Source organism: Antechinus flavipes, chromosome 4 (genome assembly GCF_016432865.1).
Source record: "Antechinus flavipes isolate AdamAnt ecotype Samford, QLD, Australia chromosome 4, AdamAnt_v2, whole genome shotgun sequence".
In the NCBI taxonomy this organism is placed as follows: Eukaryota; Metazoa; Chordata; class Mammalia; order Dasyuromorphia; family Dasyuridae; genus Antechinus; species Antechinus flavipes.
Window position 1 is genome coordinate 129,986,051 of NC_067401.1, and position 15,575 is coordinate 130,001,625.

Sequence of the window (15,575 nt, forward strand, 5' to 3'; positions counted from 1 at the left end):
CAAAAAAAAAAAATCAATGAGTGTCTATAGTGTCAAAAGATATAAAGAAGTTTAGAATGATTTTTAAAAAAGAACACTGAATTTGATGAGAAGGCCATTAGGTTACCAGTGAAGAAAAGAACCTGATCTTTGAAAAAAAAATCATTGCTGGAGAGAAGAAAGAGGGAGAATGGAAACAAGATTTCTCTCTCCTCCTTCTCCCCCCATTGCTATTGATTCCTTGATGAAAGCTATTTCACTTGAACATTAGGAACAAAAATCAATAATAATTTTAAAATTCAATTTTGTTTTTCATTTCCATATTCTCTTCTTTTCTTCTCTTCTCTCTCTCTCTACCCTTCCCTCCCTTCCTGAGAAACCAAGGAAAATATAGTCTGTTATAAACCTGTATAATCAAGTAAAATAAAATAAATTTTTGCTGTGTCCAAAAAAAAAAAAGCCTCAATCATAGCAAGAAGTTTATGAGTGAATAGGTGATTAGTGGACTGGATGAATAAGTACTATCTACTCCTAATAGTTTGACAGTAGAAAGGAGAAACAAATAGAAAATAATCTGAGAAGCTGAAAAATCTATAAGTTTTTTTTCAGTTGCAGGAAGATCTGAGAATTCTATAGATTAAGGAGGAAGAAATCAATAATTAGGGGAAAATTGAAGACTTGAGAGGAAAAGAGATAAATGGAATAATCTGACAAAGACAAGGAAGGTCACGGAATCAAGGACACAAGCAGAGTAGACTTAGCAGGAAGGAAACTCACTTCATCATTTTATCAATTAAATAAAATTTATTAAACACTTACTATATACCAGGCACTAGCCTAGGCACAAGAGAGACAAAGGTAAAAATAAAACAGTAACATGTCCTCAAGTTTACATTCTATCAGGCAATACAATATGTACACATACCTTTATTATAATTTAATATGCATTACATATATAATAATATATACATATATAATAAATAAAACTATAATTTATTATGATATAAATATATATATTTATATATGATGATGTGGAAGAGGAAGCATTAACAAGTGGAGGCTGAAGGAGAGATGAGGGAATTCCTCATGTAAGAGATGATATTTGAGCTGAATTTTTTTTGGGGGGGCTCCTCCCTTCTCTTTATATATATATACATATATATATATATTTTATTTTATAATAACTTTATATTGACAGAATCCATGCCAGGGTAATTTTTTACAACATTATCCCTTGCACTCGCTTCTGTTCCAATTTTTCCCTTCCCACCCTCCATCCCTCCCTAGATGGCAAGCAGTCCTATATATGTTAGATATGTTGCAGTATATCCTAGATACAATATATGTTTGCAGAACCGAACAGTTCTCTTGTTGCACAGGGAGAATTGGATTCAGAAGGTAAAAATAACCCGGGAAGAAAAACAAAAATGCAAATAGTTCACATTCGTTTCCCAGTGTTCTTTCTTTGGGTGTAGCTGCTTCTGTCCATCATTTATCAATTGAAACTCAGTTAGGTCTCTTTGTCAAAGAAATCCACTTCCATCAGAATACATCCTCATACAGTATCGTTGTCGAAGTGTATAATGATCTCCTGGTTCTGCTCATTTCACTTAGCATCAGTTCATGTAAGTCTCTCCAAGCCTCTCTGTATTCATCCTGCTGGTCATTTTTTACAGAACAATAATATTCCATAACATTCATATACCACAATTTACCCAGCCATTCTCCAATTGATGGGTATCCATTCAGTTTCCAGTTTCTAGCCACTACAAACAGGGCTGCCACAAACATTTTGGCACATACAGGTCCCTTTCCCTTCTTTAGTATTTCTTTGGGATATAAGCCCAGAAGTAACACTGCTGGATCAAAGAGTATGCACAGTTTGATAACTTTTTGGACATAATTCCAGATTGCTCTCCAGAATGGTTGGATTCGTTCACAACTCCACCAACAATTTTGAGCTGAATTTTTAAAGAAACTAGGAACTCTAAGAGGTAGAAATAAGGAAGAAACATATTCTAAGCATCTTGTCCAAAAGCAGAGCTATAGGAGATGAAAGATATAGAATATCTTGTCTACAAAGTGGCAGAGAGGGAATGAAGATGATCATATAGGATAGTGACATACTTCCCAGCCAAGTAAGAAGGTAGTTACCTAGATAAAAGGGAAAGTGATGCAATGGAGATGGAGTCTTGCAGAGAGAAGTAGTTTGTGGGAAAATGGGAAATGTGATGTAGTCAAACAAGATAAAAACAAGAAATGCTATGCCATTGTGACTTAGATAAAGACATATTTGGTAAATTTGTGCTATCTATAGATAACACCAAGGAATAGCTAAAACACTGAATGACAAAATCAGTTCCAAAAGGATTTTGACAGTTAAGAATATTGGGTTGAATCTAATAAGATAAAGTATATGTATAAATGGAATAGATTAAATTTTTGCAACTTAATTATTATGAAATAGGGGAGGCATAGATATTCCGCAGATGTTCTGTAAAAGATCTGGGAGTTTTAGAAGACTGCAAGGTCAAATTGAATCAACTGTGTGATTGTTACATTTGTTGTTGTTGAGTTCTGTCCAACTCTTCATGATCCCATGGACCATAGCACACTGGTCCCTTCTATCCTCCACTATCTCTCAAAATTTATCCAAGTTCATATTCGTTCTTTCTATTGCTCTATCTCTCTCTGTCCTCTGCTGTTCCATTTTTTCTTTTGTCTTCAATCTTTCCCAACATTAGGGTCTTTTCCAATGAGTCCCATCTTCTCATGGCCAAAGTACTTAAGCTGCATCTTCAGTGTTGTACCTTCCAGTGAATCGCTTATATTAATTTCTTTTGTATTGATTGATTTGAAGCAAAGAATTCTCAAAAATCTCAAGCAATACAGTTTGAAAGTGTCAATTCTGCACCACTGACTCTCACAGGTATATATTGCTACTGGGAAAATATAGTTTTGACTATATGAACTTTGGTTGGCAAGGTAGATCCTCCTCCTTAATATGCTGTCCAGATTTGCTATAGCTTTCTTTCCAAGGAGAAAATGTCTTTTAATTTCATGCCTGTATTCTCTGTCTGTAATGATCTTTAAGTCCAAGAATATAAAACCTCATACTGCTTCCATTTCTTTTCTCTCTATTTTCCAGGAAGTGATGGGATCAGTTGCCAAGATCTTAGTACTGGGTTTTTGTTTTTCTTTTTTAACATTAAGCTTCAAGCCAGCTTTTATGCTCTCCTCTTTCACAATTATTAAAATTAAATTATATAAAATATAAATAATAAAAAATAATTACTAAAACAAGCTCTAGCGTCCCCAAGCTGGGGTGACAAAATGTACCATTGATTTCTAGAGCCCCCACATCGGGGTGATTTAAATATACCTTCCCAGTGGAGAAGTGATGAGGTGGGACTCCTGAGGATGGGGAAAAAATGGATCCTGCCTCATCACTTCTCCACTAGGAAAGTATATTTTAATCACCCCAGTATGGAGTCTCTAGAGAGCAATGGTACATTTTGTCACCCCAACTTGGGGGCTCTAGAAAGCAGGACACAACAGTCATTGACTTGGTGTTCAATTTCTTTGTAAAATGCAAGTACTTCTGTCACTTGCAACCTTAGTTAAAAGGAATTCTCTGAGTAAGTAAGGACAAGGACAACCACTTTTCACAAACAATTACCATCATACATATCCAGGCTACCAGGTCAATGTGGCTAGCAGGTGGGAACCAATTTTGGTAAATCAGCCATGATGAACATAGTAGCAACTCCCCTGGAAGTTATCATGGTGCGGGATTTTACATGTACTACATAAAGCTACTGATAACAAACATGCACCTCCAGCAATACTGGTGGACTTGGAATCTGGCACGAAGTATTTAGTCATTGCTAGACCAGGTGGCTAGACTTTTAAGCCAGATAACCTCATTTTGGGCCAGCATGATGAAGAAATAATTGGGTAAATTGATAAATGGTCAAAGGATATGAACAGACAATTTTCCGATGATGAAATTGAAACTATTACCACTCATATGAAAGAGTGTTCCAAATCACTATTGATCAGAGAAATGCAAATTAAGACAACTCTGAGATACCACTACACATCTGTCAGATTGGCTAAGATGACAGGAAAAAATAATGATGAATGTTGGAGGGGATGCGGGAAAACTGGAACACTGATGCATTGTTGGTGGAGTTGTGAACGAATGCAACCATTCTGGAGAGCAATCTGGAATTATACCCAAAAAGTTATCAAACTGTGCATACCCTTTGATCCAGCAGTGCTACTACTGGGCTTATATCCCAAAGAGATACTAAAGAAGGGAAAGGGACCTGTATGTGCCAAAATGTTTGTGGCAGCCCTGTTTGTAGTGGCTAGAAGCTGGAAATTGAATGGATGCCCATCAGTTGGAGAATGGCTGGGTAAATTGTGGTATATGAATGTTATGGAATATTATTGTTCTGTAAGAAATGACCAGCAGGATGAATACAGAGAGGCTTGCAGAGACTTACATGAACTGATGCTAAGTGAAATGAGCAGAATCAGGAGATCATTATACACTTCAACGATACTGTATGAGGATGTATTCTGATGGAAGTAGATTTCTTTGACAAAGAGACCTAACTGAGTTTCAATTGATAAATGATGGACAGAAGCAGCTACACCCAAAGAAAGAACACTGGGAAACAAATGTGAACTATTTGCATTTTTTGGTCAAAGGATATGAACAGACAATTCTCAGACAAAGAAATTGAAACTATTTATAGACATATGAAAATATGCTCCAAATCATTATTAATCAGAGAAATGCAAATTAAGACAACTCTGAGATACCACTACACACCTGTCAGATTGGCTAGAGTGACAGGGAAAGATAATGTGGAATGTTGGAGGGGATGTGGGAAAACAGGGACACTGATACGTTGTTGGTGGAATTGTGAACACATCCAGCCATTCTGGAGAACAATTTGGAACTATGCTCAAAAAGTTATCAAACTGTGCATATCCTTTGGTCCAGCAGTGTTTCTACTGGGCATACTAAAGAAGGGAAAGGGACCTGTATGTGCCAAAATGTTTGTGGCGGCCCTGTTTATAGTGGCTAGAAGCTGGAAAATGAATGGATGCCCATCAATTGGAGAATGGTTGAGTAAATTGTGGTATATGAACGTTATAAAATATTATTGTTCTGTAAGGAATGACCAGCGGGATGAATACAGAGAGGACTGGTGAGACTTACATGAACTGATGCTAAGTGAAATGAGCAGAACCAGGAGATCATTATATACCTCAACAATGACACTGTTTGAGGATGTATTCTGATGGAAGTGGATCTCTTCGATAAAGAGAGTTAATTCAGTTTCAGTTTATCAAAGATGAGCAGAAGCAGCTACACCCAAAGAAAGAACACTGGGAAATGAATATAAACTGCTTGCATTTTTGTTTTTCTTCCTGGATTATTTATACCTTCTGAATTCAATTCTCCCTGTGCAACAAGAAAACTGTTCAGTTCTGCACACGTATATTGTATCCAGGATATACTGTAACCTATTCAACATGTAAAGGATTGCTTGCCATCTGGGGGAGGGGGTGGAGGGAGGGAGAGGGAAAATCAGAACAGAAGTGAATGCAAGGGATAATGTTGTAAAAAATTACCCTGACATGAGTTCTATCAATAAAAAGTTATTTTAAAAAAAACTATTTGCATTTTTGTTTTTCTTCCCGGGTTATTTTTATCTTCTGAATCCAATTCTCCCTGTTCAACAAGAGAACTGTTTGGTTCTGCAAACATATATTGTATCTAGGATATACTGCAACATATCTAACATATATAGGACTGCTTGCCATCTAGGGGAGGGGGTGGAGAGAGGGAGGGGAAAAATCGGAACAGAAGTGAGTGCAAGGAATAATGTTGTAAAAAAAAATTACCCTGGCATGGATTCTATCAATATATAGTTATTATTAAATAAAATAAAATAAAACTGGGAAAAAAAGAAATAATTAGGTAAAAGTCCACATGGAAAGAGTTGAATTAGTAGACTCTAGATATGGAGATGAAAGAATAAAAAAGATGTGAGTTTGCAAGATTTATGGCTAACCCATTCACTGGGAGGCAGCACTGAATCTGGAAGGGGAACCCTTCTTATCACCAAGGTCAGGGAAGAATGCTCAGATCGAATCATGGATAACTTCAGTATGATTCCTTTTCCCAAGATATCAATTCAGTCTTACAATGCAAACCTATCTCTACCCATTTGGTGGATAACACAGAAGAAATTTATTCCATTGACCAAAAAATTTTGTATGACATTTGCTTCCAAACCCTAAAATCAACTACATCCAATTATAGAGAGTCTAACCATTTACTTTCTGCCACCACATACAGTCAGCACCTCAGCCTCCCCCCACCAGCTGAATGATGAATTCTACAAACTAGTAATAAATAAATAAATACATATATAGTATCTAGGATATACTGCAACATATCTAACATATATAGGACTGCTTGCCATCTATAAGTATCTATAAGTAATATAAGTCATTCCCCCATCAGCACTTTATGCTAGGTTTAGTTCTAAAAAATGGAATGGCTACTTATAACTGCCAGTAGAGTTGCTATCTGACTACAAGGGCCAACTTCTGGGCCACATGTCCACAAAGGAGGTGAATAAGCAGAGATTTGTGTATGTGCAGTTCAAGAAGGCAGCTACTTTGATAGTGGATTCCCAACAATGTGAAGAATACCAAGTGTGACTTTATGTTACATGACCACAAGATGTTTTCCACATTCATTGACAATAACATAACCTATTCAAATGCATTCTAATGCAATTTACATCTATGTTCTGCCATCAAACTTTGGTACCCAGGGGAAGGCATAAATGAGATGAATTTCACAGATATAAACATCAGTGATTGAATATCAGCAGTGTCAGGATATCACTGCTGGTGAACCTGGGGAATTTGAGGAGGAAAGGGGGAAGGATGAGGTATCTGAATATATCATACATCTTAAATGAACTCTCTAATTTTTTTTTCCCCTGAGGCAATTAGTTTAAGTGACTCGCCCAGGGTCACACAGCCAGGAAGTGTTAAGTTTCTGAGATCAGATTTGAACTCAGGTCCTCCTGATTTTAGGACTGGTGTTCTATCCACTACACTACCTAGCTGCCCAAAATTCTCTATTATTATTCTTATTTGTGGTCTTTCTACTCAAATCCTAGGGAGCTCATCTTGGTCATTGTTAGAGTTAACATTAGGGATATAATAATATGCAATATCTATATTAATTATAATATCTATATTAATTATAATGTTATAATTATAATATCTATATAATATAATATCCATGTTATAATGTTCATATCAAATTATATTACACTATGTTAATTATTATATTTATATTAAATTTATTGTTATTGTTGAGTCATTTTAGTTGTCTGACTCTTCATGATTCCATTTAAGGGGTTGGGAAGAAAAATACTAACGTGGTTTTCCATTTGCCTTCCCCAGTTCATTTTATACATGATGAAACTGAGACAGACAAGATTAAATAACATACCCAGGGTCACATAACTAAGAAGTCTCCAAGGTCAGATTTGAATTCAGGTCTTCCTAACCATTGCACATGTATCTAAAAATAATAATTAAGAAATAAACCAAATAAGAGTATTGACTTCAATCCTTTGATCTTAAACTTTTTCCATTTGTGACCTCTCTTTGCCTGAGAAATTTTTATATGACCTCAGGTATATAGCTGTATAAAATAAATATACAAATCAAATATTTACTAATAACAAATCATAATTCTGCAATGTTTGCATTTAGTTATAAGACCCCATATGGGATCATGATCCACAGGTTAAGAAGCTGGGACCTAGATGATCTCTAAAATACGTTCCTTTTCAAATTCTCTATAAAAAACTACAGTTAGTATTCTACAACAGACTTCTGGCTAATGTTTATTGAATGAAGGAAGGAATAAAAAAGCACTTATTAAAAGCTTACTGGGTACCAAGCACTATGTTAAACAAAACATAAACTAAAATCAAATTTTTCAACTTATGAATAGCTTAATTTATTAAGTTTCAGGAAGGTTTCCAAATCAGTCAAGAAAGTCATACATACAACATTAAAGGATGTGTTCATATCTCAATCAGATTTTTAAAATTTATAATCAAGTATTTATAATCAGCCTAATAATCCTAATAATTAACCCATTTCTGAATATTCATTAAAACAAGACCAAGAAATTCTCCAAATTTTGAATTACTGACCTCTGATTTCATTATTCCACAGGGCCATGTGTGTGGGGAAGTGCCACTCAGAGTAAGTTTTTCTAGCTTTTGGCAAGTGACTGCCTGTATTAGAAGGGAACAATTTGGTAAAGATCCAAGCAGTGGGAGACCCCAAGCTGTGATTTTTTTTTTAGTGACTGGTTTCTTCCTCTTGGGAAGAGTATCAAGGATGAAGTAAGCATTTATTAAGCTTCTAACATTAGTTACTCTATATTCCCTTCTTCCCCAGTGAAAAGAAGTTGCCTATAAGTACAAGGAGGAGAACACCAGTTTTAAAACTCATGCGTATGTTGAACACTCAGTGTTTCCGAAACACATCAGCAGCTCCAAGACTGTGCCTTGGACTTTGCCTGTTTCTGACAGCACTTTGGAACCTGAGATTGTCCCATGCGTCCCTGCTCACTTACAAAAGGGAAATGGTGTCAAGCAGGGAGACTGTTCCATCCTTTCTCACTCTTCATAACTGAGGGATTCCATAGTGGGAGGCTTTATTTCCTTTCCATGGACTGGAAATTAGCTCTGAACTGCCTAGCTGAGCCAGAGATCATTTGCAAACCAAGAGACTTTTGGAGAACTAGACTCTATTAGTTGTGGTAATCCTCAGTCTCTCAGCCCAAAAGGACCCTTTGTTACAGATAATGACAGCAAAAGGGAAGCAGTATGAGAAAAAGGGTTTCCTTTTTTATGTGGATTAGCTGGCTCACCCATCATCCTTCAGTTAGACTGGCCAACATGGTATATTATTCCTTCCTTCTGTTTCAGAACACCGGTTTTCTATTAAGGCTCTTTTACAATTCTAGATGCTATGATCTTCTGGTCAAGAAAGTAAAAGGGAAAGGAAGGAGAGAGGGAGGAAAATAGGGAGAGAGAAAGAAAAGAAGGGAGGAAGGAAGAAAGAGGAAGGTTTGGGAGAGAGAGGGAGGGAAGGAAGGATAGAGGGAGGAAGAGGAAGAAAAAGAAGAAAAGTAGGAGGGAAGGAGAAAGGAAGAGAAAAAAGGAGGAAGAATGGGAGAGAGGGAGAAAGTAAAAGGGGAACGAAAGAAAAAAAGGAAAGAAAAGAAAGGAAAGAAAGTCATAGGTCTTTTCTTCCATCGTAGGTAAATTACAGGCACTATAAAACTGACATGTTTTCCTCATTTTCTTTCTCTCCTTTGAGTATCCTTCAGGATACACTGAATTAAACAGGATATTAATGATTCTGACTTTCTGTTTCTGAAAAGTCCTCCACAATATCCCTTATTGACACATTTTGTCCCTCCCTACTTCCCTCCTTTTCTCTTTCCCTATTGCATTATATTATTTTCTCTTTTCCTTCCTTCTCTATATCCTTCTCTCTTTCCCTTGATCCTTTTCTCTTTGTTCTTTCCTTCTTTCTTTATCTTTTCATCTTTCCTTTTCTCTTTCCTTCTTTCCCCCCTCTTTCCATGTCTTTTTGTCCAGAAAGAGTCATTTACTTGCTGAACAACTGCCATGATATGCAAACATAATATCAATATATAATGAAGAAGCAGAGATTTGGTTAGACCTCACTCTCCCAACATGATATAATCACAGGATGCAATTATGTACAGATGATTATGTGTTAATATGTTAAAAAATGGTTAGGGATGTTTCACCTTCCTGTACTACTTTAGCAAAATATCTCTCTGATTTCATCCTTAGAGAGCAACATTGCATAATAATTGGCCAAGCCCCCAGGCACCCTTGAGAGTTATAATCCAGTCAATTTGAGTCCATCATGGAGGTTATGTAGTTCAGTCAAGAACTGGAGACAATGCAGTCTAGGAGCCAGGAGTGGAAGGAAAAGCCTGCTTCTGAAAGGGAATCGATCTTGTAGAAGAGGAGGGTTTTTCTCTCTCCTCTACCCTCAGCCTCCACTATTAGCTATAGCTTTAACTGTCAAGCTACTAGCCTAAAATGAGATATTTGTTGAGTTGTTTTTCAGTCATATTCATCTCTGCATGAACCCCATTTGGGGTTTTCTTGGCAAAGATACTGGAATGATTTGCCATTTCCTTCTCCAGCTCATTTTATAAATGAGAAAACTGAGGAAAACAGGGTTAAGTGGCTTGCCCAGGGTCATACAGCTAGTAAGTGTCTGAAGTGTCTAAGTTCCTAGATTCAAACTAGGAATATAGCACTCTAACCATTATACTACCTGGCTGCATCATAAAATGGAATATCCCATCCAGCAACTGGAGAATCAGTTTGAGGAATAGCTGAGGAAGCAGAAACCCACTCTCCAAACAGACATGGATACAAAAAGGCAATCACTCCAGAAAGTAGCAGGACTTCTAACAGTGAAGGAGAGATGATTATAGACTTACAAGAAAACTAGCCCTTTTAACTGAGGTTTGAGCTGCTGACAGGATTGCAAGAAGAGAGGAAGAACTTTGAGGTATGTCAGTACTAGAGGGGTAAATAGCCTTAGCTACACGTACTTAGATGCCCTTTTACTCTAAGATTTTGCTCACTCTTTTCATGGATGTGGAATTTTTCTGTGGGAAAGTATGTCCCAGGTTTATCAATTGGTGGGGAGAAGGAGGGAGGGTAGAAGAAGGAGGAAGGGAGAGAGAAGAGGAGAATATTTTGTAGATACTCTTTTTACAATGCAATCTTAGTAAATGTCTTTCCTAAGAATTAACAGTGTCTACCGGCTGCCTGTTAAGTAAAGTACACTGGTCAATGCTCATGGGCTATAATAGTAAAAGTATTGACACACAGAAGTATCCTAGAATCTAAAATCAGTAGACATCCAATGAGGACCCAACTCAAGAGTATAAGTGAAAGTTAGAAGAGTAGCACAGAGGAGACGCTACAAATAAATTAAAGTGACTCTTCAAAATGCAGTCCTTCTTGGATCACATAGTCAAAGCTATGGTTTTTCCAGTGGTAATATAGGGTTGGAAGAGTTGAACAATAAGGATAGATGAGTACTACAGAATCAACACTTTCGAATTGTAGTGCTGGAGATTTTCAAAAGTCCTTTGGATCACAAAGAGATTAAATCAGTCAATAATTAAGTCAATAATTCCCTAATGGAAGGGAATTGCCCCTTCCAAAATTGCCAGAATCTGAATTGAAGTTATCTCAGAAGTAACATAATCCAATTCATATTTGAGCAGGAATTCCCTCTATAACAAGTAGTCCTTGAGGCTTCCCCTAAAGACTCCTATCACTGGGGTATTTACAACATCTTGGGAAAAAATAAAAAATAAGATTACCTCTGATTTTACAATATAATTGATTTTATACTGCATTGATTTTTGTAATTGGTTTAATATCTGCCTGAACTCACTATGCTCACTTTCAGTTTTCCCAAATAAGTTTACAGGTATGGTTGAAAGAGAATGTTGCTATCATTCATGCTATTAGCTCTGTGATACCTATTTGCTGTAGTAACTAACCAGCTTAACCTGGTGGCATTCCTCCAAAAGTCAGGTCACCTGTCCTGGACTGTCCTTGTGTAATTAGGGGAGGTTTGATTTCCCCCTAGGGGACAAATAATCTTGTGGTTCCAATTTCCTAGCCAAGATTACAAGAGGCTGATGAGTCCTATAAAACAACTAGCATCCCTTAATTATCAGAGAGGGGTGTAATTAGATATATCTAAATGCCAACCCATTTTTCCTAGTATAGACAACTGTAGGGTCTAAAACTACCCAAACCTGTCTCCATTGCTGCATCAATAGAGAGGGCCCGCCTTTTCTCACTGGAGACACTGACCTTACTGAGGTGCCAGTCTGACACATTTTGTTAATGGGTCACTGTTAATAAATGGATTTTGCTTGAAGTATGTACTTCAGTTTACCTTTATTGCGTTTACTTGCTGCAATCTCTTCTACTCAGGGACAGTTATAATTGTTAGTAAGTTTTCCCTTACACTGAGAAAAAATTGCTCCTCTAGAAATTCCAGCCATTACTACTAGTTCCACTCTCTGGGACCACCTAGAGTAACATGAATCCCAGTTTGGGTTGAAATTTTGCCATCCTGCTTTGCTACCCATCTGTTATTGGGCAAATCCCTTCTCTCTTTTTCTTCTATAAAATGAAGGCTGTAAACTAGTTGATCTCAAAGGTTCCTTCTATTTGTAGCACTGTATCATTCCACACTAAAGCTAAAGGAAATAGAGAGGCTTTGTTTATGACGTCAAGAAGTTTAAAGTTGTATGGAAAAATCATAGAATTTAGGTTTAGAATGGACTTCAGAAGCAGTATAAGCCAACCTATACAATAAATGAGAATCCCTGTTACAGCACATATGGAATGAGTCATCAATCAACTTTGTGTTGAAGATTTCCAATGATGGGGACCTCACTACCTTCCAAAGTAACCCATTCTTAATTTTTCAAAATTCTAATCATTAGGAATTTTTTCTGATATCAAGTCTAAATTTATCTTTTTGTAACTTTTACCCATTGCACCTTTCTTCTGGAGCAAAACAAAACAAGTCTAATCTCTCATTTAACAGTTCTTTAAATACTTGAAGACAGGAATGAGGTCTCCTTTAGTTTTCTCTTCCCTGGATCAAATATCCTCAATTCTTTCAACCAAAGCTTGAATAGTATGGTTGTTAAACTTCTCATCCATCATTTGTCAATGTGCTTCCAAAAATGTGTGTCCAGCCTGGAGAGACTTACATGAACTGATGCTAAGTGAAAAGAACAAAACCAGGAGATCATTATATACGGCAACAGCAAGATTAATACGATTATCAATTCTGATGGACACGGCTCTTGTCAACAATGAGGTGATTCAGGCCAATTCCAAAGTTTTGTGATGGAGAGAGCCATCTGCACCCAAAGAGAGGGTTGTGAGGACTGAGTGTGTATCACAATATAGCATTTTCATTCTTTTTATTATTTGCTTGCATTTTGTTTTCTTTCTCATTTTTGTCTTTTTGGATCTGATTTTCCTGTGCAGCATGATGTTTGTGGAAATATGTATAGAGAAATTGCACATGTTTAACTTATATCGAATCGCTTGGTGATTAGAGAAGAAAAGGGAGGGAATTAGAACACCAGGTTTTGTAGGAGTGAATATCAAAAATTATCCATGTATATATTTTGAAAATAAAAAGCTATAATTAAAAAAAATGTGTGCCCAGAAGTAAATACAGTGGCAATCTGATCAGAGCAGAGTACAGGGCCCATCATCTTCCCCTTTCTGGACTCTATTTCCTCTGTTAATGTGGAAGGGAGAATGAGAGATTTGCTTCTTCTTCCCACCTAGTTGATGCAATCATAAAAATCAAAGGATAGATAACCTTTTGCTTTTGAGCTATTAATATATTGGGATAGTACATGATGTGTTGAGCAACTAGTGAACCTTGGGGAAGTATGAAAAAGATTTTCCTTCTTGGAAAGTGATGTCTTGTCATCCCTGGACCAGGAATCAGGAAGATCTGAATACAAAATCCAGTCTCAAACACTTACTGGCTGTATAGTTTTAACCAAGTCAACTAACCTTTGTTGCCTTCAGTTTTCTCATCTACAAAATGGAGATAATAATAGCAACTACCTCCCCAAATTGTTGTGAGGATCAAATCATGAAATATTTTTAAGTACTTTGTAATTCTTATAAAATATATTATTGGCATCATTATCCTTATTATTATTACAAAATGTAAAGGAGGGTTTTTTAAAATTAGATTAAAAGAGACTTGGCTATTGGCTGGTGAGGATGGATTTTATAAATAGCCTAGTCAACTCTGGATCCAGGCTAAGTATAAGTACTTATACCAGAGGACAATAAGATGAGGGAGAGTACTTTTTTCTTCTCCTAACCCTGACATTTTCTGCCAGGCATTTTATAACTGACTTATTAACATAGTGAGAAATATCAGGTAATCCACCAGGTAAGAAAGACGTACATTCTCTCCAGAAAGGCACAGTCACAGAGAGAAAGCAAGGAAGCAGTTCCAAGGAGATTAATTAGTAAAGAATAGAGCCAATCATGTATTCAAGGGAATCAAGAATCAACTATGAAGAGCAGCGGACCCTGGGATCCTAACTGAGCAAACTGCTCTGCAAAGACACTAGCTCCGAGCCCCGGCAGGGAAGGAGTTGCCCTGAGAACTCCCTAGGAGAGAAAAGACACGGAGATCATGTAGTACCTGAGGTATGAGGTGCCCTGCCCACGTGGGTTTTCTAAATATATTCCTCACTATCAGGGTCTTGAAGCTCGTGCCCGCTCTTCACACGGACGGGCTATTCATAATTCTGGGAAACGACTCTGCGGTATTTGGGGAGCCTGTGTCGTAGTTATTGTTAGTAGCTTGCCAACTGGGTAAATACCATTGCTCTGAGTTAATTGTGTCTGCTGGCTAATTGGGGGGAAGTTCACCCACAAGGGCTTGTGAACTACAGTTTTAGAAGAACACACCTATAGGGTAAACAGAATCTGAGAGCAGTAGCCCCTGGGAACCCAACCTGCGAGTGCCAAGTGAGGGAGACAGCCCCAAGGAGGTGCCATAAATGCAACCCAGTCTGAAACCTAGTTAGCTTTTTAGGACTGTTATGTCACACCCTTTCCTAATTTAAATCTTTCTCATGAACCCTTGTTATGAACTGCCGAACTTCCCAAACTTAATTCTACTTTAGCCTACCAGTGAACCTCTGGTCGATAATCATTGATCCTGGTCACAAGATCAAGATTTAATATGTTCACCTTTTATCCTGGATAGAATTGGAATATCTGAAGTCTAGTCAGTTGAGGATCCTGCGGCCCGGCATAGAAATAGCTTAGATGGACCATAGTCAATAATAGAAACCAACCCAAAAGAAAAAGAGAGAGAGAGAGCCCGATAAGAAGCCTGGAGAGAGAACTAAGTTCCTTTTCTATGAAGTGTGATACTTAATAGCTTCAGGGTGACATCAGGGTCGAGACTAATATCCGATTGAATAGAAAGAGACATGACCTAACTCATTTCTCACTGTTCAGTCTGTCTGTGAGCACTTCTCCCTCTTTATTAATTTCCTCAGCAGAACTGCCGACTCTGACTCTGGGCCCTTCCCCAGAGCTGGGGTCTCTTGCTTGGATTTAATTCTGATGTTACAAGAATAGCATAAAGATCAGCTGGTATTGGAAGTCCCACGAACTGTAGTGTGCCGAGAAAAACGTGCTCCCTGAATGAAGGAAATGGATCTGTGCTCATCTTGGACTAGGGAGACAGATGGCCTAGCCAGGGGGGACTAGCAGTGCCTTAAGCAGAGCTCCCAGAACCTAGTTCCCTCCCTTGTTTTCTGCTTTTAGAGAGAGCAGTAGGTTAAAGGAAAATGGATATTGGTATGAGCAGAGAAG